The 23,735-nt window shown below is 38.6% G+C and overlaps 1 protein-coding gene across 14 annotated transcripts in view; it reads left to right on the top strand.

Moving 5' to 3' along the window:
• Positions 1–23,735, top strand: part of ZFX (zinc finger protein X-linked) — a 96,245-nt gene that overhangs the window by 31,316 nt on the left and 41,194 nt on the right. The window contains exons 1-2 of one of the 14 annotated variants that reach the window (XM_072816796.1): positions 6,617–6,957; positions 23,108–23,156. The exons of 1 other annotated variant lie outside the window; for it this stretch is intronic. The gene's annotated coding sequence lies outside the window, so the exon portion shown is untranslated. Of the gene's footprint in view, positions 1–6,325; positions 6,393–6,494; positions 6,958–7,223; positions 7,331–8,430; positions 8,450–8,483; positions 8,521–12,534; positions 12,582–22,999; positions 23,157–23,735 lie in introns of those variants that run through there. 12 more of the 14 variants (XM_072816795.1, XM_072816799.1, XM_072816798.1 and 9 more) reach the window with 12 other exon arrangements.

Raw genomic sequence — 23,735 nt, 5'->3', positions numbered from 1 at the left:
TTGTCACTACCTACCACCTTACCATATTATTATAGTATTATTGACTGTATTCCTTGTGTTGTACTTTTCATCTCTGTGATTTATTTTATAACTGGAAGTTTTACCTCTTAATCCCCCTTCACCTATTATGCCCATGCCCTGACCCACTTCCTCTCTGGCAACTACCAGTTTGTTCTCTATCATTTATGAGTCTCTTTCTGTTTTTGTTTTGTTCATTTGTTTTGTTCTTAGATTATAAGTGAAATCATGTGGTATTTATTTTTCTCTGTCTCACTTATTTCACTTAATACAATACCCTCTAGGGCAGCCTGGGTGGCTCAGCGGTTTAGCGCCTCCCTTCGGCCCAGGACGTAATCCTGGAGTCCTGGGATCGAGTCCCACATCGGGCTCCTTGCATGGAGCCTGCTTCTCCCTCTGCCTGTGTCTCTGCCTCTCTCTCTCTTTGTGTCTCTCATGAATAAATAAATAAAATCTTTTAAAAAAATACAATACCCTCTAGGTCCATCCATGTTGCTGCAATGGCAAGATCTCATACTTTTTTACGACTAATACTCTGTGATCTATCTATCTCCTACATCTTCTTTATCTTTTGATCTATCAATGGACACTCAGGTTGCTTCCATATCTTGACTATTATAAATAATGCTGCAGGGGCTCCTGGCTGGCTCAGTCAGTGGAGCATATGACTCTTAATCTTGGGGTCATGAATTCAAGCCCCATATTGGCATAGAGCTTACTTAAAACAAATAAGTAAAATGTTTTAAATTTTTTAAATAAATAAATAATGCTACATTAAATATAGAGGTACATATATCTTTTCAAATTAATGTCTTTGTTTTCTTTAGGTAGATACCCAGAAGTGGAATTACTGGATCATATGGCAGTTCTATTTTTATTTTTTTGAGAAACCTCCATCCTGTTTGTCACAGTGGTTGCACTAATTCACATTCCCACCAACAGGGCACAGAAGTGTTCCCTTTTCTCCATGTCCTTACCAACATTCGTTATTTCTTGTCTTTTTGATACTAGCCATTCTGATAGATATAAGGTATCTCATTGTGGTTTTGATTTGCATTTCCCTGATGATTAGTGATGTGGAACATCTTTTCATGTGGCTGTTGGCCATCTGTATGTCTTCTTTGGAAAAATGTCTATTTGGTTCCTCTGTCCATTTTTTAATTGGATTTTTTTTTTGGTGTTGAGTTGTATAAGTTTTTTTTTTTTATCTTTTGGATATTAACCCTTTATCAGGTATATCATTTGCAAGTATCTTCTTTCATTCATTTGGATGCCTTTTTGTTTTGTTGAAGGTTTCCTCTGCTGTGCAAAAATTTTTTATTTTGTTATAGTCCCAATAGTTTATTTTTTATTTTGTTTCCCTTGCCTCAGGAGGTAAATCTGTAAGTATGCTGCTAAAGCTGAGGTCGAAAAACAGAGGTTGAAGAGATTGTTACCTATATTTTCTTTTAAAAGTTTTATTGTTTTAGGTCTTACATTTAGGTCTTTGGCCCATTTTGAGTTTATTTTTTGTGCATGGTGTAAATAGGTGGTCCAGTTTCATTCTTTTGCATGTAGCTGTCCAGTTTTCCCAGCACTGTTTATTGAAGAGATTGTCTTTCCCTCATTTTATATGCTTGCCTCCTTTGTCTTAGATTAATTGACCATATAAGCATGGATTTATTTCTGAGCTCTCTATCCTGTTCCATTGATCTATATGTCTTTTTTTTGGTGCTAGTACCATACTGTTTTGATTACTACAGCTTTGTAGTACAGTTCGAAATCTGGGATTATGATACCTCCAGTTTTGTTCTTTCTCAGAATTGGTTTGGCTATTTAGGATCTTTTGTGGTTCAATACAAATTTTAGGATTATTTGTTCTAGTTCTGTAAAAAATGCTATTGGTTTTTTGGTAGAGATTGCATTGAATTTGTAGATTGCTTTAGGTAGTATCAACATTTTAATATTAATTCTTCCAATCCATAAGTACAATATATCTTTCCATTAGTTTGTATCATCTTCAGTTTCTTTTATCAGTGTCTTCTAGTTTTAGGTCTTTCATCAACGGCCTATCATTTTATCTGTAAATATTTTCATAATGTATCTCTAAAAGATAAGGATTCTTAAGAAATAATCACATCTTCATTACACTTAATCCAATTTAACAATAAATTGTTTATATCAGCATATATCCAGTTCATATTGACAACAATCCAGTGTTCACATATCTCTGTCTCATTTTTTTATACTTGTTTGTTTAAACCAAGATTGAAATAAAGGTCATACATTGTACTCGATTAATAATATCTTTTAAATCTTTTTAAAAAGATTTTATTTATATATTTGACAGAGAAAGAGAGAACAAAAGTAGGCAGAGCGGCAGTCTGAGGGAGAGGCTCCCCACTGAGCAGAGAGCCTGATATGGGGCTCCGTCCCAGGACCCTGGAATCATGACCTGAGCCAAAGGCAGATGCTTACCAGACTAAGCCACCCAGTGCTCCCTTTTAAGTCTTTTCTTATCTATTGGTTTCCCCTCAAATTTTTTGCTATAGTTTATTTGTTGAAGAAAGCAGGTCCTATCGTGTTTCCCATCATCTGAATTTTGTTGATTGCATCTCTGTAGTTTCATTGATATGTTTCTCTGTTCCCTGTATTTCCTGTAAATTGGCAGTTAGAGCTAAAGAGTTGATTAGGTTCAGGTTTGATTTTTTTAGTTGATGGCTTTGTGTACTTTCATCATGAGGCATATGTCTAGTTGTTACTCTGGTTAGCAGCCATTGCTGATTGTTGCTTAGATCCATTAATTCATCTGGGGTTGCAAAATGGTGATATTCTAATTCCATCAAGGCTTCTTCATGTATTTGTGGAATTATTAAAAGAAAATTCCCTTCATCAGCTATTTGTTTAGTCTGAGGAACAGGTCATACAGGATCAGTGCTTCATCTTTCCCTTCACTAGTTTTCAAAACAGTGAGTTGGTTCTCTACCATTTTGCAAAGGTGATCACTTTTAAAATTCAAAATATAATACACATTATAAAATTCACTCAATTGTACAATTCACTAGTTTCTAGTATATTAACAAAGCTGTGCAATCGATCATTTTTAAAAGTGTCATTATAAACTCACAAACATACTTGGTGAGTTTCATTTCACAGCAGTTATTCTTTTGACATTCAAATTTTTTCATCTTTAGCCAACTAGAGCCTCTTTAAACTGGCCCCTGAGACCTTTTGACACACCCCTAGTAATTTTGACATTTTCTTTTCTTGCTTTCTGTTATGAAGAGATATTCCTGGTTCACTATGTACTTTTCTGCTCCAGCCTAGGAATCAGTCATTTCTTCCAGAAACCCTGGTTCTGTTAGTGGAAAATTGTATATAGAGGCTTCAGTCTGGTCACCTGACAGGTCATTGTTTCTAGGCCTCACATATCGATTTTCACCTTTTTAGTGGAGCTAATTTGTTTGCTGTGTTCTATGATTTATAATCCATGAGAATTTGGCTATTGATGACTTTCAGGAACTAAACAATGTCTTATTCAACTAATGACTTGTGTGAAAAAATACTGTTTGAAAATCACCTAATTGTCAGTCACTGTTTATTTTAAAATTATTTCCCTTGGGGAGGGTGTGTGGCTTAAAGGCTCAGATTAAAAATTCTTACTTGACATTAATTATAGCCAGCTGAATTCCAACATGATGCAACTTGCTCATGTTAAGATAAGTATGACTTAAGTATCAAGTATCAGATAAATGGTTCATTTTTATAGGGCATGCTTAGTTCAATAAAACTAGGGCCTTTCTAGGGGAAAATGAATATTTTTCAATCTTTGGGATATGAAATAATGAATTACCACAACTTCATTCAAGAAGGTCTCTATTTTCTAAGGCAGTAATTTATGGTTTCCCATTTGGATTTTCATCAGTCGGTGATGTGGAGTGAAAATAAACAGCTTCTTTTCTTCTTCTTCTTTTTTAACAGCTTCTTTTCTGACTAATCTTTCTCTGGAAAAGTGATTGAAAGGCCTCGTATTATTTCTGGCTCAAGGACCTATAAACATGTCAGAGATTTTAGTTAAGTTATTAAAACACTGTCAAAACCTTGAGTAGATGCTTTTAACTATCTGATATACATTAACAGCTCTGAAGAAACAAATAAATTTTAGCACATAACCCAAACCCATCTAACTGCATTGAAACCATCTATCCTGTATTCACAGCATATACCTTTGAAATATTCTGTTCTCCATCTACCTAAATAAAATTTCCTTTTATTGTGTGCTTATTTAAGCAAGAAAATGAAAGCACTTAAGAATGTTTTTATTCTGCCACACACAGCCTCCTTATTCGCAGTTCCCAAGGGCAAGCACCACATCTTTTGACTCTCTGTGCCCAGAATTCTATAGGTCCCAGATACGAAAACAGTGAACAAAAAGTATCAATGCAAGATAGGCTGTCCTTCAAGTGCCATGTTGTCAGGTCCTGAATCACTCAGTGCTTGATTACCAAATGCTTTCATTGATGTTAGGTGTCCTCTAGCTCCAACTATGAACATTTTCATCAACTATGTTTTGTATGTTATTATAACACTGAACAATTTCTGATCTCTGCTGTTTATACTTTCTTTGCTCCTTCATTTTGAGTATTTTATATTCAGTGTACTTCTAGTAAAATGATTTTTATCATGCAGTGTTGTTTATGGCCTTCTATAAATGGATTTGAAGTACAAGTTACTTTCCCTTTTTTGACAACTTAAAAAAAGTATAGTTGAGCTCATCTGTACAATCATCTGTAGGGTTATTTGTTGTACTGCAATGAAGTTTTATCTAATGTAATTAACAGAACTAGGCCATTGTTTCCTCGTTTCCCAACAATTTAACAGTCTCTTTTGCATGAAAAGTAATGGCACAGGGCTCTTGAAAAGTCTGAAGACCTAAACTACTTCTGGACTTCTAAATTGAGGAAACATCTTTTTCATTTATAATCCTTGATACTCTTTTTTGTAGTGCTTTCTACTGGTGTACTTAGAAGTATTTGAAAAAAAAAAAAGAAGTATTTGATGGTAATGATGGAAGAACTAACAAGAATGCTGACATTAGGTTTTTGTATTCATGCTGCTTATAGCTACATGGTGATGAGACCCCATTCTTGACATACCATCGCATTAAATGGAGGCCATTGGAAAGTACTTAAAATACTGGTTATCAATTTTTTGAAATTATATTAGTGTGCACACACAAGCTATTTCTCATTTTTTTACTTGAAAAAAGTTAGCTTTATTTACCTTTCTGTATCACAACAACGTAATGCAATTTTCTAGACATGGCAAAGACATGTTGTCATTCTTTCTCAAAAATGAAAGGAAATTTAATCTCTTGCAAAAAAATCAAAGGTAAAGCCTGGGAGGGAAAATTATCATCCAGTACGTCCTTTGAGATTTCTTGTTATTATACCTTTGTTTTTCCTTCTTGAAAGCATTTTATAACTGTAAAATGTCTGAAGGAGTGGACAATTTGCATTCTGGGAGTTTTAAAAAGTTATGACAGGAACCTAAATACATGGCCTCTGTATTTAAAGAGACTTCACATCAATATGCTATTTGCTTTATAACCTTTGTGTTCTTCACTGTTTAAAAATGTTTTTAGTGAATTAAAGAAAGAAAACATGTCAGATTCTGGATTAATATAAGGATTACATCGTTTAAGGTTTAACTAGTAACTTATAGTTTGGGTCCCAAGTTCAGTATGGAAAGAGTGTAAAAATTTAATGGAAACACAAATACACATTTTTGGAGTTGATAGATGCTTGTTTATCAAATATGCATTTTTCTAAGTCTTTTTAAACTTTAAAAGGCTTAGTTTGTAAAAAAAAAAATCCATACCCACTTCTGCTACCTGTCTATATTACAAACTGTGAAAAATTCATTATTTATGAAACAATTACACGAAACTTAAATTTCATAGGCTCCCAAACTCTGAAATACAGATATATAGAAAATATACATTAAAAAATCCTGTTCATTGCAATGTGCGAAACCAGTTTGAAAAGGTAACCCTTTTCCTCATCTTTGTATCCTGCAAACTAATAAAATAAGTTAGGTTCTCTGACTGAATGCTTGTTTAAAAAAAAATTAAACGGTTGGTAGTAGCAGTAGGATAACCCTTCTCCCCCTTCTCTGTGCCCACACACCCATTTAGACTGGCAAGCCTATTTTCATTTATTTCAAAGATTTTTTTTCTTTCTTTTTTTTTAAGCGAAGGCAGGGGACGGCGGGGATTGCTAAATTTATCTTCTCCAGCCACAGGGATGAAGAAAACACATTTACTGCGGGCGGGGGTCTGAGGGCCTGCAAACAACTCGAGCAGGCGCCTCGGCCAAGACAGGCGCGGAGAGGCGGTAGGTCTCCGGGGAGGGCCCGGGGGGCGGCCGAGGCCCGCGGGAGATGGTGGGGGGCGGCCAGGCCGGGTCGGGTGCCGGCCGCCTGCCTCTCCACGGGGTCGACGGACCGCGGCCCCGCGCGGGCTTTACGGCCGAGGCGGCGGCAGCGGCGTGTGTGTAGCGGCGGCGGCTGCGGCGGCGGGCGGGAGCGCGGAGGAGGTGGAAAGAAGGGGGGCGCTGTCACGGAGACTCCGGCCGCCGGAGACCCCGCCACAGCAAGGCCACTGGGCTCCCCGGTCGCGGAGCGTGAGCGGCGCCGACCCGGGGCGCCAAGGGGACACACCGGGCGGAGGAGGGGGCCTATCTACCCTTCCGCATTTTCCTGGGTCTCTCTCCCGGGCGGTGACGTGACGTGCTGACGGCGGGCCCGTGCCGGGGAGCTGGGCCGCTTTTTGTCAGCTCCGAGCTCGGCCCCTCCTCCCTCCCTCCGCCCGCCCCACCAGCCGGAGCCCGGCCCAGTGCTCCAGAGAAAGGCCGGCCTGCAGCACCCGCCACCGTCGCCGACCGCCCGCACGCCCGTCCGGTGAGTTCCGGGCGCCGCCGCGGCCGTGGGGCCTAGCGCGCGCGCAGCGGCCTGGTCCCGGCCTGGTCGGCGGCCCGCGAGGCGCCCTTCCGCGCTAGGCCGGGCGGTGCGGCGCGTGGCGCCGAGCAGGCCCCGAGGAGGCCGCAGTTAGGCCCGGGGAGGAGCCCGGCTGCCCCGAGCGGCGGCGGAGGCGCGCTCCGTGAACGGGCGGGGGTTGGGGGAGGGTCGCCCGGTGGCCCGGGAGGCGGCGGAGGGGCGTCGGGTCGGCGCCGCGGCCTGCCCGGGGCACCGCGCGGGGGCGAGGCCTGGCAAGAAGGCGAAGGCTGCAGGCGTGAGGTGAAGGCCGCAGGCCGGCCGGGCCGATTTTCGCTATGTAAATATCGGCGAGGGGGGGAGGGACGGGGGACAAGATGGCGGCGGCTCGGCGCCTGCTGCAGGGAACGATTGAGGGGGTTGTCGGGAGGGGGAGCCGCCATCTTGAAGGCGGCGTCTGAAGAGAAAATTCCGCTACAGCCCGTGAGGGGGGGTCGGAGAGCGGGCGGCGGCGGCGGCTCCGGTGACGGGCCCCCGAGGCCCGGCACGGCAGCCTGTGCGCGCGGAGGGGGCGTGCTTGCTCCCCACAGCGGCCATTGCCCTTGCCGCCATGATGGGCGCTCAGGCTCTAGGCGCTCGGCGGCAGCGCCACCTTGCTGCCCTGCCTCCCGCAGCCCCGTGACTGGCTGCTGCTTCCGCTGCATTTTAACTGAGCTGCCGCAGGCGGCCATCTCGTCCCTGGGCGTCCCTGGCCCTGCGCCTTTCTCCCGCTCCTGGAGCAACCCGAGGGATGTCGGGACGGGTGGCAGCCCAGGCATCTGGGCTCGCTACGGCAAATGGAACCCCACGACATTTTATTTTTACTCCACGTCGTACGTGGCTATTATGGTGCCCTCGATGCGGTTTTGCAGCACTCTCTGCTTTCTCTAGTACCCGAATAAAGAAATAAAAATAAAATTCGATAGGAACAGTTCTCATCACGCTTTTATCCAACGGAGGGGAAAGTGTAATTTGCACAACACGAAAACAGAGCAGTAAATTTTTTAAGGAGTCTTTTGAACTCATTTATTTGAAAGCAACTTTCTAGAAAAGGTCCATTTAAGCTATTAGTGATCTGTTGGTATTAACTTTTTTTTTTTTTTTTTTGAGGAGTAAGGAGGTCAGAAAGTTTATTTCCTTAGTCGTGCAGTATTTATTCATCTGCTTGCCATGGTTTTTTTAGTTTCTTTATTTGACTTGAAAAATTCTTAGGTGGCATTCCGTCCCTGAGAGGACTTTTGATTGCACACTGCAGAACTCCCCTGTAAACTTGGAACCCAGTGTTAGCGATGCACTGTGCTCGCTGATAAAGAAAGATTAGAAAGGTTCTTGGGATGCAGACGGTGGCTGCAAGAAGTTCGTTGTTCAGAGGCGGAGGAGTCCTGGTGAATTGCACTCAAGTGCTGCTGGGGGGAAAAAGGTACAGCCAATTACGGGGGTTCCAGAGGAAGGCAGAGTTTCCATTTGGAGCGTGAGGAAAGGTTTCCTGAAGTAGGTGACATTTTTGAGGTTACTTAAGGATGGGGAGGGGGGCTTTGTTAAAGCATAAGTAGCCGGTGGGGAAAGGGCATTTCAAGGGTGAAGTTTCTTCACAAAGTAGCAAGTATTTGAGAAAAACAAACCAGCCAGTATTTGTAGTTTGGCAGGAGTCGATGGTGAAGGTAGGGAGGTGATGAGATTTCTTGCTAGAGAAGGTGCAAGGGTTTGCTTGCCAGGTGGAGGGGCTTATACGTTGGAGGTGGCCAGGGCAGCCCTTGCGTAGAAGGATGATAATACACCTGAGCTGGGCTTTATATTCACTTAGCAGTTCCATCGGACTAGGAAAAGTTTCGAAGTTGAGAAATAGAGTGTTTTCACTACCTGAATGATTATCAAAACTGTTCCAGAAGTTCAGCCAGTTTTGCTACCTTTTCAACGACCGGTTTGTACTAAAGAGCTGCTGCTCTTTTCTATCCTAACTTTTCACTCCAAATAACCTTTAGCTCCGAGTTATAATTTCACTAGTAAACAAAGAGTGAGAGGGTTCTAACTTTTCATTTACCATGGTTGAAAATTGCAGCACTAGTGTGTTTCGGATTACTTTATGAAGATGAGCAATGAACCTGTAAGTATTCTCATGGTAATTTTTTAAGAAGTCAGTTTGAAAAGTTAGAAGAAAGATTACTAAAAAGGCAGCAGCCTTCAAATGGTTTTTTGCAATCTCAGTTCTTTACTCTGGTGAGAGTGACTACCCTTTTGTTTGAGAAGGGACTAAGGATGTTAGCTAAGCCAGACCTTCTCATGTTTTGGTTAATATTTGACTGTCCTAGATTCACATGTGGGGAATGTGTTTCTTAGAATTTTATGAACTAAATCTATAGGTAGTATAAGTATTCACTAGAAAGGTGTTTGTTTTTCCATTTTCCTGGACTGCAAGAGGTCAGAGGACTGATGCTCCATGAGAGGACAGGAGGGATCTGAAGATTCTCATGTTTATCGTAAGGGGCCATGGTTTAGAAAAGTTGGAAAAACACTTGCATTTTAGGATGCTGACTAGAAGCAAGTTGCTAAGCTAGTGGGCAGTGGTTGTTGAGATGGTAAGGATAAACATAAACTTAGAAGAACCAGTTGCTTTATATCTTGACAGCTGGGAAGGACGTAGAGCTCTAGAAAAAAAAAAAAAGAATTGAATAGCTGCACACACAGTGCAGCAGCAGTAGATGTTCCATTATAGGAAGAGTAGATGGTTAAGATTGAGACACAGGTTGTATAGTTAAGACTGATAAATGAATGGGTTAGAAGGATTACTATTGAAAACCATTAAATATGAAATGTTATTGCCTGAAAGGGTAGACCTTGATCTGGAAAACTGACTGGTGTAACACCTTATTACCCAATCATTTTGGATAAATGAAGTGTTGGTTCTTAATTTGTGTGTATATTTCTGATAGATGCAAGTTTCCTTTTTAAAAAACATGCCACAGGGCATTAAAAATTTTTTCTTTTCCACATTGCTCTTTGTAAATGCTTCCTCTCTAACCCCATCTGGACAAATAATTGTCATGGATGACCTTGCTTGTGTATTTGTGTTTGTGCACACTGGCCATTCCAGACTTGATTTTTTTACTCAAACTCCTCCACCTGTCCTTGAAACCCCTCAGCCTCACAAAGATTACCTAATCTTTTGCTTAAACCAGAAAGATACACAACAATCTGATCTAAGCATTTGAGTTTCCTTCCTTTCCACTGCACATTCTTCCTCTGTCCCTACCTAGGCTTCCCTCCTGTTCTTTCCCTGTAGGAAGAATTGGCCTCCTTCATGCCCACAACTGCTCTGCCTGTTGGCGGCGCCGCCCCCCCCCCCCCCCCCCCTGCCTGGGACAGGGCTCTCAGTGATTTTGCTGTTGAATCATTGCCCTCTAACTCTGCTAGTGCCTTTCCCGCGCTCCTTAGAAACATTCCTAGCTTTCTTTGCTCATCTTACAAAAAACCCTCACTTGTCTTCTCAGTCCCTTCACCATTACTTTTATTTCTTTTCATTGCACTTACTCCTGAATCCACTATTTCAGAAATTGGGAAACCTCCACAACATGTATCAAATAAAAGTGTTCTTTGTTTCAGAAACTGTGCATTGTCTCTGTTTTCTATCATGGAATTTCCCTCAAGGTCAGTCCTCTGTCCTTTTTCTTGAATTTTCACCTTGGTTTTAGTGTCCTTTACCATGCCCACCCTCTTTTCTAGCTTCTCCTGTAGTATTTCCAGTTGTCTACTGACCATCTCGATCCAGGTGTGTTACTGGCTCAACATGGCTGAAACCAAATTTATGTGGCATATTGGAGATGTCCAGTACTATTTGTAGAGAGTCTTTTTTCTTATTTTTTAAATCCTCAAGTCTTGCTGTCTAGCTTTTTTTCTTGTTATTGGCACTATTGTTTTTCCAGGCTCATTCTTTGTCTCGTATCAGTGCGGACAACTTTAATTTAGCATTTAACCTATTCTGTTTTAACTGTATATTTATATTTTTTGTCATCTTTTCTAAACTCTGAATGTAGGGGATCCCTGGGTGGCTTAGTGGTTTGGTGTCTGCCTTTGGCCCAGGGCGTGATCCTGGAATCCCGGGATCAAGTCCCATGTCGGGCTCCCTGAGTGGAGCCTGCTTCTCCCTCTGCCTGTGTCTCTGCCTCTCTCTCTCTCTCTGTGTCTCTCATGAATAAATAAATAAAATCTTAAAAAGAAAAAAAAAAAAACCAACAAAACTGTGAATGTAGAGACAGGGTCTTCTTTATTCTTATCCTCGAGCAGTAGCTGGCACGTGATCATTATCTCTAAAAACAATTATGTCAGTTATTGGTGACAAAACTTCTTGTAGTTTGATTAGTTTTCAAGTATTAAAGCATCTAGTCTGTGTGTCCTTTGACCAAGGAGTGTACATTTTAAGGCACACTACATGAGCTCGGTAACCCCTTCCCCCACTGCTTAACTTTTTGGGGTTATGTGATCAATCTGTTTTTATTCCTGTCAAATTATTTTCCCAAACAACTTTTTAAATGTCCAGGTATCTCGGGGCACCTGAATGGTGCAGTTGGTTAAGTGTCTGGCTTTTGGTTTTGGCTCCAGTCATGATTTCAGTATCCTGGGAGCGACTGGTTATGATCTCAGGATCCTGGGACCAATCCCTGCACAAGGCTCTTGAATTCAGTGCAGAGTCAGGTTGAAATTCTCTCTTCTTCCTCTGCCCTTTCCACTAGGGCATGCTGTCTCTCTAAAATAAGTAAATCTTTAAAAATAAATCCGGGGGGATCCCTGGGTGGCGCAGCGGTTTGGCGCCTGCCTTTGGCTCAGGGCGTGATCCTGGAGACCCAAGATCGAATCCCACATCAGGCTCCCGGTGCATGGAGCCTGCTTCTCCCTCTGCCTATGTCTCTGCCTCTCTCTCTCTCTGTGACTATCATAAATAAATAAATAAAAAAACTTTAAAAAAAAAATAAATCCGGGTATCTCATAACTGTACTTTTTTTGGAGGAAGCACACTTTAAGGAATTCTCAATGAGAAGTAGGTATAGGATTTTTTAAAATACATTTAACATTTTTAAATTGTGAAATATTTCAGAACTGAAGAGCAAGTATCACCCAGATTTAACAGAACTTTAATAGCTTATTAAGTATTTCATAACTTTTTTTTTTGAAGAAATAAAATCTTACAGATTGATTTAGAGTGCCCCCCCATCCCATTCCTCTTTTTTGTGCAAGAAGTAACAATTGTTTTAACATGTATGTACCAAAACTATTATCAGGTATTGGTTTTGGTGTTTTAACTTTACATAAATGGCATCCTACTGCATATGTCATCTCGTATTTTTTTCACTTAACATTGTGTATTTGAGATTTATCCATTTTGTATGTGGATCTAGTTCAGGAGTTCTCAGAGTGTGCTCTAGGAATTCCCAGGGTTCTCTAAGATTCTTGCCACATTCCTATGTGCACTGCATGAGTGCTATGCAGAGGCTACATGATACATGATGTCATAATAGGTTGAACACAGAAGCCAGTTATGGGAATCCAGCTGTTCTCTAGTAAGCCTCTCTTTAAAGAGATTGCAGAAATGTAAAATAATGCTACTCTTTTCACTGATTTGTTTTGAAAAATAATTATTTTAAAATAAGTGTTATATTTATGTATAGTTGGTTATTTTTAATGAACTAATATTTTTAAAATGTTTCATCTGATTTGTAATAAAAGTATCTATAGATAGAACCCACATAAAGAAAAATTGTTTGAGGTTCTCAATTTTTAAGAATGTAATAAAGGGTTCCTAAAACCAGTAAGTTTGAAAACTGGTCTAGCTCATTTTACTTGTATTTCAGTGTATAAATATACTGTGGTTTATTTATCTATTCTTATGGAGGGGCCATTATGTTGTTTGTAGTTTTGGGCAGTTTCAAACAATGCTGCTGTGAACATCTTATACAGGGTTCTCTCTTGAGATTATAGATGTAGAGTTGCTACATTCAAGAGTACATTTCTCAACTTTACTGGGAATTGCCGAATCATCAAATCATGTTGTAGCCGACACTCCCACCAGCTGCGTATGAGCCTCTATTTCTGGAGACTACTGCCAAAAGATTAGCCTTTGCAATTTTTTCCAATCTGTTGAGTATAAATTGTATCTCATTGCTATTTTCACTTTGCATTTCTTAGATTACTATTGAGGTTGAGCTTTTTCCTCCATGTATTTATTGGCCATTTGAATTTTCTGTGACTTGCTTGTGCCTATCCTTGGGTCTATTTTTCTATTGGCTTGTTCCTTTTTCTCATTGGTAGATGGATATTCTTTTTATATTCTCAGTACTAATGATTTGTAATTTTACATACTGAAAATACCATTTCCTAGTTTGTGGCTTATCTTTTAGTTTGTGTAGGATTTCTTCATGTGAAGGTAGTCCGTTTTCTCAGTCTTTTTTTTTCCTTGATGGCTTATGTGTTTTTTTTTATCTGTAAGAAATTCTTCCCTTACCCCAAGGTCATACTGATACTGTGCTTTTTCATATTAGGTCATTAATTCATCTGGGATTTTTTTTTTCTCTCATGTGATGTAGGGATCTAGTTTTATTTTTTTAAATATGGATTCATTGAGTAATGCAGTTTTTCTCCCCACTGACTTATAACGAAACTCCTGAGGTTTATTGTAGTCTCATATATACACATCTGTTTCTAGTTTCTCTTCTGATTTCATTGATCTGTTTGAGTCTATATCTGTACCACTCTGATTGAATACTGATTGCTTTATAACCAAATCTTTTTTTTTTTTCTTTATAATATGTTCTTTTTCTTCAGGACTTTTAAAGCTGTTCTCTTTGTTTTTGGATCAGTTTGTCTATGAAAAAGTCAGATTTTTATTGTATTTGTGTCATATTTATAGAATAAATATATAGACACATATAGATGCATGCTAAACAGTGGAGCTGGGATTTGAATCTTAGCATGCACTGCTGCTTTACATAAAGTTCTTGCACAACTTTTGTTAGATGTTTTTTGCTGGATACTATGCAATATTTGTTGTAAATAGGATTTTGTTATTATTTAGTTATTGCTAATGTATAAGGAACACTACCGACTTAGGTATATTCATCATGTAACCTTGCTGATTTTTGTTCTTACTGTAGTTCATAGACTCTGAGATGCACTTTTCCCCCGTACATTTTAGCATTTATAGAATCAAAATAGGTTTTCAATAGGTTGCTTTATAATCATTGTTGTTCAGGCAGTAGTCATGATGTGTATTACATTGCATACACATGCACACAGTTGGTCAAGACTCTTCACTTTGTCATCACCTAAATTTTTTCACTTTGTCATCACCTAAATTTTAAATGAGTATGTGCATTGTTGTGCTGTTTACTTCATGCCAAACAGTACAACTGAGGGCAGAAGAAATTGTGAAGTGGATATCTGACTGAAAAGAAAATCCTGTAGATAATGGAGCATTTTAAGAAAAGCTGTGTCACCAACAATCCTCTTGGCAGAGGACAATATTGTTAAGAAAGATTGAATGAATAGCTTTGAGGAAAAAAGCAGTCCAAGATAGGACCCTGAATGTGAAGTTTTAGGAATTTCCAACCAATTTCCTTTTGCTTCTGTTTTTTTGTCTATATATTTGCAAGATATGATTAACTGTGTAAGTCTAAAAGAATGGCCTCAATCTAAAATGAAAATTCTGGATAAGGTATGGCATCAGTTTAATTGGCAGTGCTTTTTCTTAGTTGTATGTAAACAAGGGTGCATCTTAGAGTTGGTAATATCTTTAGATTGAATGAAATGTGTGAGTAATAACAGTTAATAAATCATTTGTATTTTCTTTTTTTTTTTTTAAGATTTTATTTATTCATGAGAGATACAGAGAGGGAAGCAGAGACATAGGCAGAGGGAGAAGCAGGCTCCATGCAGGGAGCCCGATGTGGGACTTGATCCCAGGACCGCGGGATCACACCCTGATTCGAAGACGTGCGCTCAACTGCTGAGCCACCCAGGTGTTCCTCTTTTGCATTTTCTAAGTAGTTGAGTGTGAATCATGAAGGTTTTATTTTTTATTTTCCATTAGATTTTGCCTCCTGTTTCTTTTTTATTATTTTTTTTGGAACTGCATTAACTAATGCATTTAGCACAGTGTTGAATGGAAGCATTGGTATCAGGCATCCTTCTGTAAGTACTTTAATGGAGTGCTTCTAATATTAAAAATACTGTAGTGGGGTTTTTTGGAGGGGGTAGATATTATTTATTAGTTTATTTTCTATTTATTATTTTAGAGTTTTTGTCTTAAATAGTTGATTTTTCTAGTGCTTTTACTGCCTGTTGGTATGATGAATTGCATTTTTTTTTTTTTTTTTGTAATGTAGGCTCCATGTCCAGCATGGAGCCCAACATGGAGCTTGAACTCACTGGAGATCAAGACCTGAGCTGAGATCAAGAGTTGGACCCTTAACCAACTAAACCACCCAGGCATCCCTAGATTTTCTATTTTAAACTGTTTTTGGATGCCCTGGATATTTGCATCCCTTCATTATTGCCATATACTTTTCCTTTTTTGGTGTAGTCTTTGTTTTGTTTTGATAACAAGTTTATGGTAACTTCATAAGATGAGTTATATTTTGAAACAAGTTATATTTAATAGAGATGCTCTGTTTCTTGAAAGTTAGAATTTATCTGTGAAACTGGTATCTTTTGTGATTTGGTTTTTGATACAGTAATAGTTTCATGGTGATAAGTCTTTTTGGCTTATCTTGAAGGTTTTCTTGTTATTTACACAAAAGGAACAATATTTTAGAAAACTATAAATTTTCAAATATACTGGTATAAAATATAGGCTTCTATAATGACTTTAAAATATTAATTTCATTAATTTCTTTTTTTCTGACCAGTACTACCAGTAACTTGCCAGTATTATTAAGGCTTTCCAAGTAGTTCTTTCATTGATCCTTTCTGTACCTGCTGATATGATTAATATTTCTTTTCTTCTATTTATTGGAATTTATTCTGATATTTAAAATATTTAAGTGGAAAGTTTAGCTCATTGATATTTAATCTTTGCTCTTATACCTTTTAAACTATAATTTTTTCTCTGAACTATAACTAGATGCTGTGATTTTTTTTTAAGATTTTATTTATTTACTCATGAAAGACACAGAGGGGCAGAGACATAGGCAGAGGGAGAAGCAGGCTCCCTGTGGGGAGCCCCATGTGGGACCCAATCCCCAGACCCTGGGATCACGCCCTGAGCCAAAGGCAGATGCTCAACCACTGAACCACCCAGGCATCTCTAGATGCTGTGATTTTGACATTAATTGATTTTTATTATTTCTAAATATACTGTGATTTTCAGTATTTTCTTATTGCCCATTGAATTATTTAGAACTTCATTTTCAAATTTATGGGACTTTTTTTGTTTCTCTGATATTTGTTTCTAATATTATTGTATTATAATTGGTTAGCATTGATATGTAAAAATTAATTGTATTTCTCTATACTAACAACAAATAATTTGAAAATCAAATTAAAGCCAGTACCTATTACTCAGCCATAAAAAAGAATGAAATCTTGTTATTTGCAATGATATGAATGGAGTTAGTATTTTTCCTTTTAAGGATTTTATTTGTTCATGAGAGCACAGAGAGAGAGAGAGAGGCAGAGACACAGACAGGGAGGAGCAGGCTCCATGCAGGAAGCCCAATGCGGGACTCGATCCCAGGACTCTGGCATCATGCCCTGAGCCAAAGGCAGATGCTCAGCTGCTGAGCCACCCAGGTGTCCTGGAGTTAGAGAATATTAAGCTCAGTGAAATAAGTCAGAGAAAGACAAATACCATATGGTTTCACTCATATGTGGAATTTAAGAAACAAAACAAGCAAAGGGGGGAAAAGGAGAGAAGCAAACCGCAAACCAAGAAACAAACAACTATAGAAAACGAACTAGTGGTTACCAGAGGAGAAGTGGATGGAGGGATGGGCTAAATAGGTGATAGGGATTAAGGAGTGCACTTGTGATGCGCACTGGGTGTTGTATGGCAGTGTTGAATCATTGTATTGTGTACCTGAAACTAATACTGCACTATGTGTTAACTGGAATTTAAATAAAAACATACTAAGACCTTTAGTAAAAGCTTTACTAAGAAGTAAAACAACTAAGTTAGTGGGGAGAGTTACAATGTCCATTGATGAAAAGTCTCAATATTATAGAGACATCAGTTATGATATACAGAGATTCAATGCAATACCAAAGAAAACCCCAACAGGACTTCTTTTTTTTTTTTTTTTTTGGATAGACCAATTCTCAAATTTATATGGAAATGCAAAGGGCCAGGAATAGCAAAGGCAATCTTGAAAAAAAAAGTTGGAAGACTTACACTACTATATATCAAAGCTTATTATAAAGTTATAGTGATTAAAACAGTGAACACAAAGCCAGATTGATCAATGGAATAGTCTGAAAGCAGACCTACATATATAAGGTCAACTGATTTACAACAAAAGCATATTGGGATTTCGATTGAATGTAGAGGCTAATTCAGGGAGAATTGAAACTATTCATTCAACATTGAAGAACAAAATTTTTTTAAGGTTTTTATTTAAATTCCAGTTAGTTAACATATAGTGTATTATTCCCAAACACCTATTTAACCCATTCCCTCACCTACCTCCCCTCTGGTAACCATCAGTTTGTTCTCTATAGTTGAGTCTGTTTCTTGGGGTGCCTGAGTGGCTCAGTCGGTTGGATGTCTGACTCTTGGTTTCAGCTCAGGTCATGATCTTAGGATTGTTAGATTGAGCCCTGAATTGGGTTCCACACTCAGCAGGGAGTCTGCTTGAGATTCTCTCCTCCCTCTGCACCCTACCCCACCCTCTGTGCTCATGTTTATTTGCACTTCTCAAAAAAAAATTTTTTTTCTTTAGAGTCTGTTTGTTTGCCTCTCTTACCCCCTCATTTGTTTATTTCTTAAATTCCACATGAGTTAGATCATATGGTATTTGTCTTTCTCTGACTTATTTCGCTTAGCATAATACTCTAGCTCCATCCATGTCATTGCAAATGGCAAGATGTCATACTTTTTTATGGCTGAGTAATATTCCATTGTGTATATATACTACATCTTTTTTTATTTTTATTTTATTTTTTTTTAAAGATTTTATTTATTTATTCATAGACACACAGAGAGAGGCAGAGACACAGGCAGAGGTAGAAGCAGGCTCCATGAAGGGAGCCCGACGTGGGACTCTATCTGGGGTCTCCAGGATCACACCCCAGGCTGCAGGTGGCGCCAAACCGCTGTGCCACCAGGGCTGCCCCAATCTTCTTTTTTTTTTAAAGGTTTTATTTATTTATTCATGAGAGACATACAGGGCGGGGGGGGGGGGGCGGGGGCAGAGACACAGGCAGAGGGAGAAGCAGACTCCATGCAGGGAGCCTGACGTGGGACTTGATTCCGGGTCTCCAGGATCACGCCCTGGGCCGAAGGCAGGCACCTAACCACTGAGCCACCCAGGGATTCCCTACATCGTCTTTATTCATCAGTTGATGGACACTTGGGCTATTTCCATAATTTGGCTATTGTAGGTAATGCTGCTATAAACATTGGAATGCATGTAACCCTTTGAATTAGTATTTTTGTATTTGGGTAAATACCTAGTAGTGCAACTGCTGGATCATAGAGTAGTTCTATTTTGAACTTTTTGGGGAACCTCCATACTGTTTTCTACCATGACTGTACCAGTTTATATTCCCACCAACAGTGCAAAGAGGGGTCCCCTTTATCCACATCCTCATCAATACCTGGTGTTTCTTCTGTTGATTTTAGCCATTCTGACAGCTGTCAGGTGATACCTCATTGTAGTTTTTTTTTTTCCCCTAAGATTTTGTGTATTTGAGAGAGCAAGAGCACAAGTGTGGGGGAGGGGCAGAGAGAGAAGCAGACTCCCTGCCAAGCAGGGAGCCAGATGCAGGGCTGGATCCCAGGATCCTGAAATCATGACCTGAGCCAAAGGCAGACACTTAACAGGCTGAACCATCCAGGCACCCCTTTCATTGTAGTTTTCATTTGTATTTTCCATAATGATCAGTGATGTTAAACATCTTTTCATGTGTCTATTGGCCATCTGTATGTTTTCTTTGGAAAAATGTCTCTTCACTTCTTCTGCCCATTTTTGATTGGATTATTTATATTTTAGGTGTTGAGGTGTGTAAGTTCTTTATATATTTTGGATATTAATCGTTTATCAAATACGTTATTTGCAAGTATCTTCTCCCATTCTGTAGGTTGCCTTTTAGCTTTATTGATTATTTCCTTTGCCGTCCAGGAGCTTTTTATTATGATCATGTCCCAACAGTTTATTTTTGCTTTTGTTTCTCTGCTCTCAGGAGACATCTAGAAAGAAGTTGCTATAGCCTATGTCAACCAGTTACTGCCTGTGTTCTCTTCTAGGATTTTTATGGTTTCAGGTCTCGCATTAAGGTCTTTCATCGATTTTGAATTTATTTTTGTGTATGGTGTAAGAAAGTGGTCCGGTTTCATTCTTTTACATATAACTGCCCAGTTTTCCCAACACCATTTGTTGAAGAGACCATCTTTTTCCCATTAGATATTCTTTCCTGCTTTGTCCCTATTTGTCAAAAAATATAGTTGTGGGTTTGAAGAGCAAAATTGATTTATCTATACATTTGTGTTTTTTAATCACACTTAGAGTTTTCAGGTATTTTTATCAGTGGAATTTAAATGTATTACATAAGAAAGCTTTTGTCTTCAAGTCTATTTTACACTAGCACACTTTATAAAGTTATACTGATGGTAGTTTTTCAGTTGATTCTTTTAGATTTTCTAGGTAGATCATATATAAATAAGTAAAATTTATTTTAAATAATAATTATATCTTGTATTTTATTATCTTACCTATTTTATTTTATATATTGTATTTTATTATATATTGGCTATAAATTGGCTATAAATTTCCATGTAATCTTAATAGTAGTGTTAATGGGTGTGGTGTCCTTGTCTTTTTTTTTTTTTTTTTTTTGAGAGAAAGAGTGAGAACAAGTGGGGAGTGCAGAGGGAGAGAATCTTACACAGGCTCCACACCCACAATGGAGCCCAATGCGGGGCTCAATCTCACAACCCTGAGATAATGATATGAGCCAAAATCAAGAGTCAATTGCTTAACTGACTGAGCCACACAGCCCCCCGCCCCCCCATTCCTATTGTGTTTTTTAACTCTTAAGAAAATATCTTTCTGGGGAGCCTGGCTGGCCCAGTCAATAACATGTGACTCTTCTTGATCTAGGGATTGTGAATTTGAGCCCCATGTTGGGTGTAGAGATTACTTAAAACCTTTAAAAAAAATATCTATTACAATTTAACTGAGTAGTTTGTTTTGAATATAGATATTCTCAGAGTATGGGAAATCAAAATGGGAAGAAAAAGGAGACATTCTAATTCATTATTAAATTATATCCCTGCCCAAACCTGGAGAGAATACTACCAAAACTAAAATAACAACAGCAGAAATTAATGTTGAATTTCAACTTTTTGGCATCTATTGAGAATATTGGGATTTTCCTTTTTTGACCTGTTAATTTAGGCCATTATTTGATTCCATCTTTGAATTCCAGAATGACCATAGTTTGTCCAGGGGGGTGTGTGTGTGTGTGTGTTTACATGATGGATGGATCACATTTGCAAACATTTCATTTGGGATTCATAATTAATGAAGTTTGTTGTTCGATTACATTTTTTTTTTTTTTAAGCCAAAATTTTGTAAGAAAAAAAGCTTTTCTGTTCTGGCATAGTTCAGATAGCTTTGGGGAAAACTTAGAGCTTTCTGAAAGGATAAAATTTTCCTTTATTTAAAGAATTTTTTCCCCCAATTTCATGGTGATTGGGTTTTCCTTTATTGAGTTAATAATGGTAACTTACATTTCCCCTCAATGTGCTAGCATAGAATTATAGGCTATTTTCTTACAAGATTTTTAATTTTTTTCTTTATCATTTCAAATTATGTATGTTTGTGCTTTCTCTCAGTCCCCACCCCCCTTCAGATTATTATCTAATAGTATTTTACTGTCTCCCCAAACTTCTGAAAAGAGCCAGGTTTGGATTCTTTTGGTGGGGTATAAATTAGCTGGCTCCCTAACTTTGCTCCAGATAATGATTATGGAATTAATGCTGCTGATACTTAACCTGGAGCTGATTCTCAGTGGAGCATGCCATTATTACTCATATAAGAAGCAGGTGTTCCTCATCACATCTTTCCCCTCCCCTCCCCTTCTCTCCCCTCCCCTCGACACACACACACACACACACACACACACACACACAGAGAGAGAGAGAGAGAGAGAGAGAGAGAGAGAGAGAGAGAGGGGCAGATACATAGGTAGGGGGAGAAGCAGGCTCCCTCCCAGGACCCTGGGATCACAGCCTGAGCTGAAGGCAGACGCTCAACCACTGAGCCACCCAAGTGCCCTTTTTTTAATTATTAAAGAATTTAATAAGTTATAGGTGCAAAACATACTACTAATTGTATTAGTAAAAAATCAATATAAAAACAGTCCATAATTCTGCAACTGTGAATTTAAAAATTTTGTTGTAGTTTTTGAAAAGCCTAGTGTTATATTCTTGCCAGTATTTAACACATACAGAGAATATTGTTAGTGTCAGCACTGAGTTTACAGAACCTTGCAGACCCAAAGTAATGTATTTAGGTAAAACCATAATAAGCATGTGTTCATACAGATGAAGGAAAAAATAGGATCAGTATTAGTTAACGTTATTATGTTGGTGATCTGACAAGACTAATTTTAAGAAGTTTCATAGTTTAAGAATATTTAAAATAGTTTAAAAATTCTAAAGCTGTAACATGTATTACAGATTTATAAACTAGATTTATAAAACTAGTTACTAGAAAACTAAGGAGAGTACTTACTAGCTTGAATGAAGTAACATGACAGAATGCTTTAATCTAAAAGAAAAAAAAACAAAATACAATACACCAGCAGAAATAATACACCAGCAGAAAGATTTTCTAATATAAGGAGACATTAATTACTCATTAAGAAGGAATTTGATAGGTAAAACAGTCAATTAACAACTACAGGAATAATCAGTTCAGAGATGAATTAAAAGCCCAGTTTTGGGAAAGATGGCAAGGGCAAGAAAAAGGAAAAGGGGAGGAAACAGTGTCTGATAATACCAATCTTTCTTCATCATGTACTGTATTTGACAGAAATTTACCTTTTAAAAATGCCTCCCCACACACAGTTTTGTTTAACTATTCCATGTACAATGTAGTTTAATCTCCAGGTTTTGGAAAAATAAGGCTTTGAGAAGACTTACCATATTAGGACCAAATTTTAACAGGTTTTGAAAGTTCAGACTCTTAGACTTTAAACAAAACTGTTAAATTCTTGATTGGCTCAGGATGGTTTTTATGGAAAAAACTAATCTGTAACAAAACCTTGGCATTGAAATTTTGAGCAAGTGTACAGAAGTTCCAAGTAGGACAGGGCTCTGACATTTACAACAGCAAGCATTTTCTCTTCTTATTGTTACAGAAGGCAAGGCTGTTTGAAAACAAAATATTCAATAGGAATGGAATTTAAAATAGAGCTATTAGATTAATATTGCTAATTATATGTATCTCTTTCCTTAGGTTTCTTTCCTTTTTTTTTTTTTTTTAAGATGTTATTAAGAGAGAGAGTGTGTGCATGAGAGCAGGGTGAGAGGCAGGGAGAGGGAGAGAGAGAATCCCAAGCAGACTCCAAGCTAAGTGTGGAGCCTGAGGTGGGGCTAGATGTCATGATCCTGAGATTATGACCTGAGCCAAAACCGGGAGTCAGATGTTTGAGCCACCCAGATGCCCCTCTTTCCTTAGTTTTTGAGTATTTGATCTGTTAAATGTTGATAAGAATTATAACTTGTCACTACTACTGATTTTCTTTTATTTCTGTCTTCTAGGTTTTGTTTTTATATATTTCTATGTTTTGACACATGCAAATTCATAATGACTTCAAATTGAAGATAGACTAGAGAACACACACATTTACATTTTTTTTTCTTTTCAAGATTGAGGAAGAAATAGAAAAATAAATCCAGAGAAAAAAAACCCTGAGAGGTATGTCACTTGTAAACCAGAATATGATGAATTTTTGGTTGAATAAAGTACTTGGAAATTATTTAATGGCAGAACCCTAGAAAGCTTAGTGAACCTGTGGCCTTATTTAGAAAGTTGGAAGGACCATCCAAAATTTCATTTTGCATTATCCCTAATGTCAAAAGCAGGGGTGTCCCGGGAGAGAGAGCAAGCCATGGGCATAGCCAAGCAATTAAAGGTATGAAAAGCTAAGTCCTTTGTTTGTCAGTATAGATATCTTCTAGTGTGACTTTCCTCCTGAGATAATGCTAGAAATTCAGCTCTCTGATTTACAAATTTGTCCGTAGGAAATTCCAAAGTGGGTATACTGTGTGGAGAAAGGGGCAGTGCTTTAGGTGGCTTGTAGCTAACCTGAGGGTTATTGGACCTCCAGTACCTGGAGAATGGAATGCTTATCCACCATTAAAAGAAAGCCTAGCTGGTTACATGGTTCTTTTCTCTCCCTGACTTCATTCTTCTAGACTGTAGACCTCTAAATGTGGTCATAATTTAGGTTTTTTGCTAGACAAACAGGGATTCTCACTTGAACTGAGGAAATAC

This window comes from Canis lupus, chromosome X (genome assembly GCF_048164855.1).
Source record: "Canis lupus baileyi chromosome X, mCanLup2.hap1, whole genome shotgun sequence".
NCBI classification, from domain to species: Eukaryota; Metazoa; Chordata; class Mammalia; order Carnivora; family Canidae; genus Canis; species Canis lupus.
This window is presented reverse-complemented; position numbering and strand designations above follow the sequence as displayed.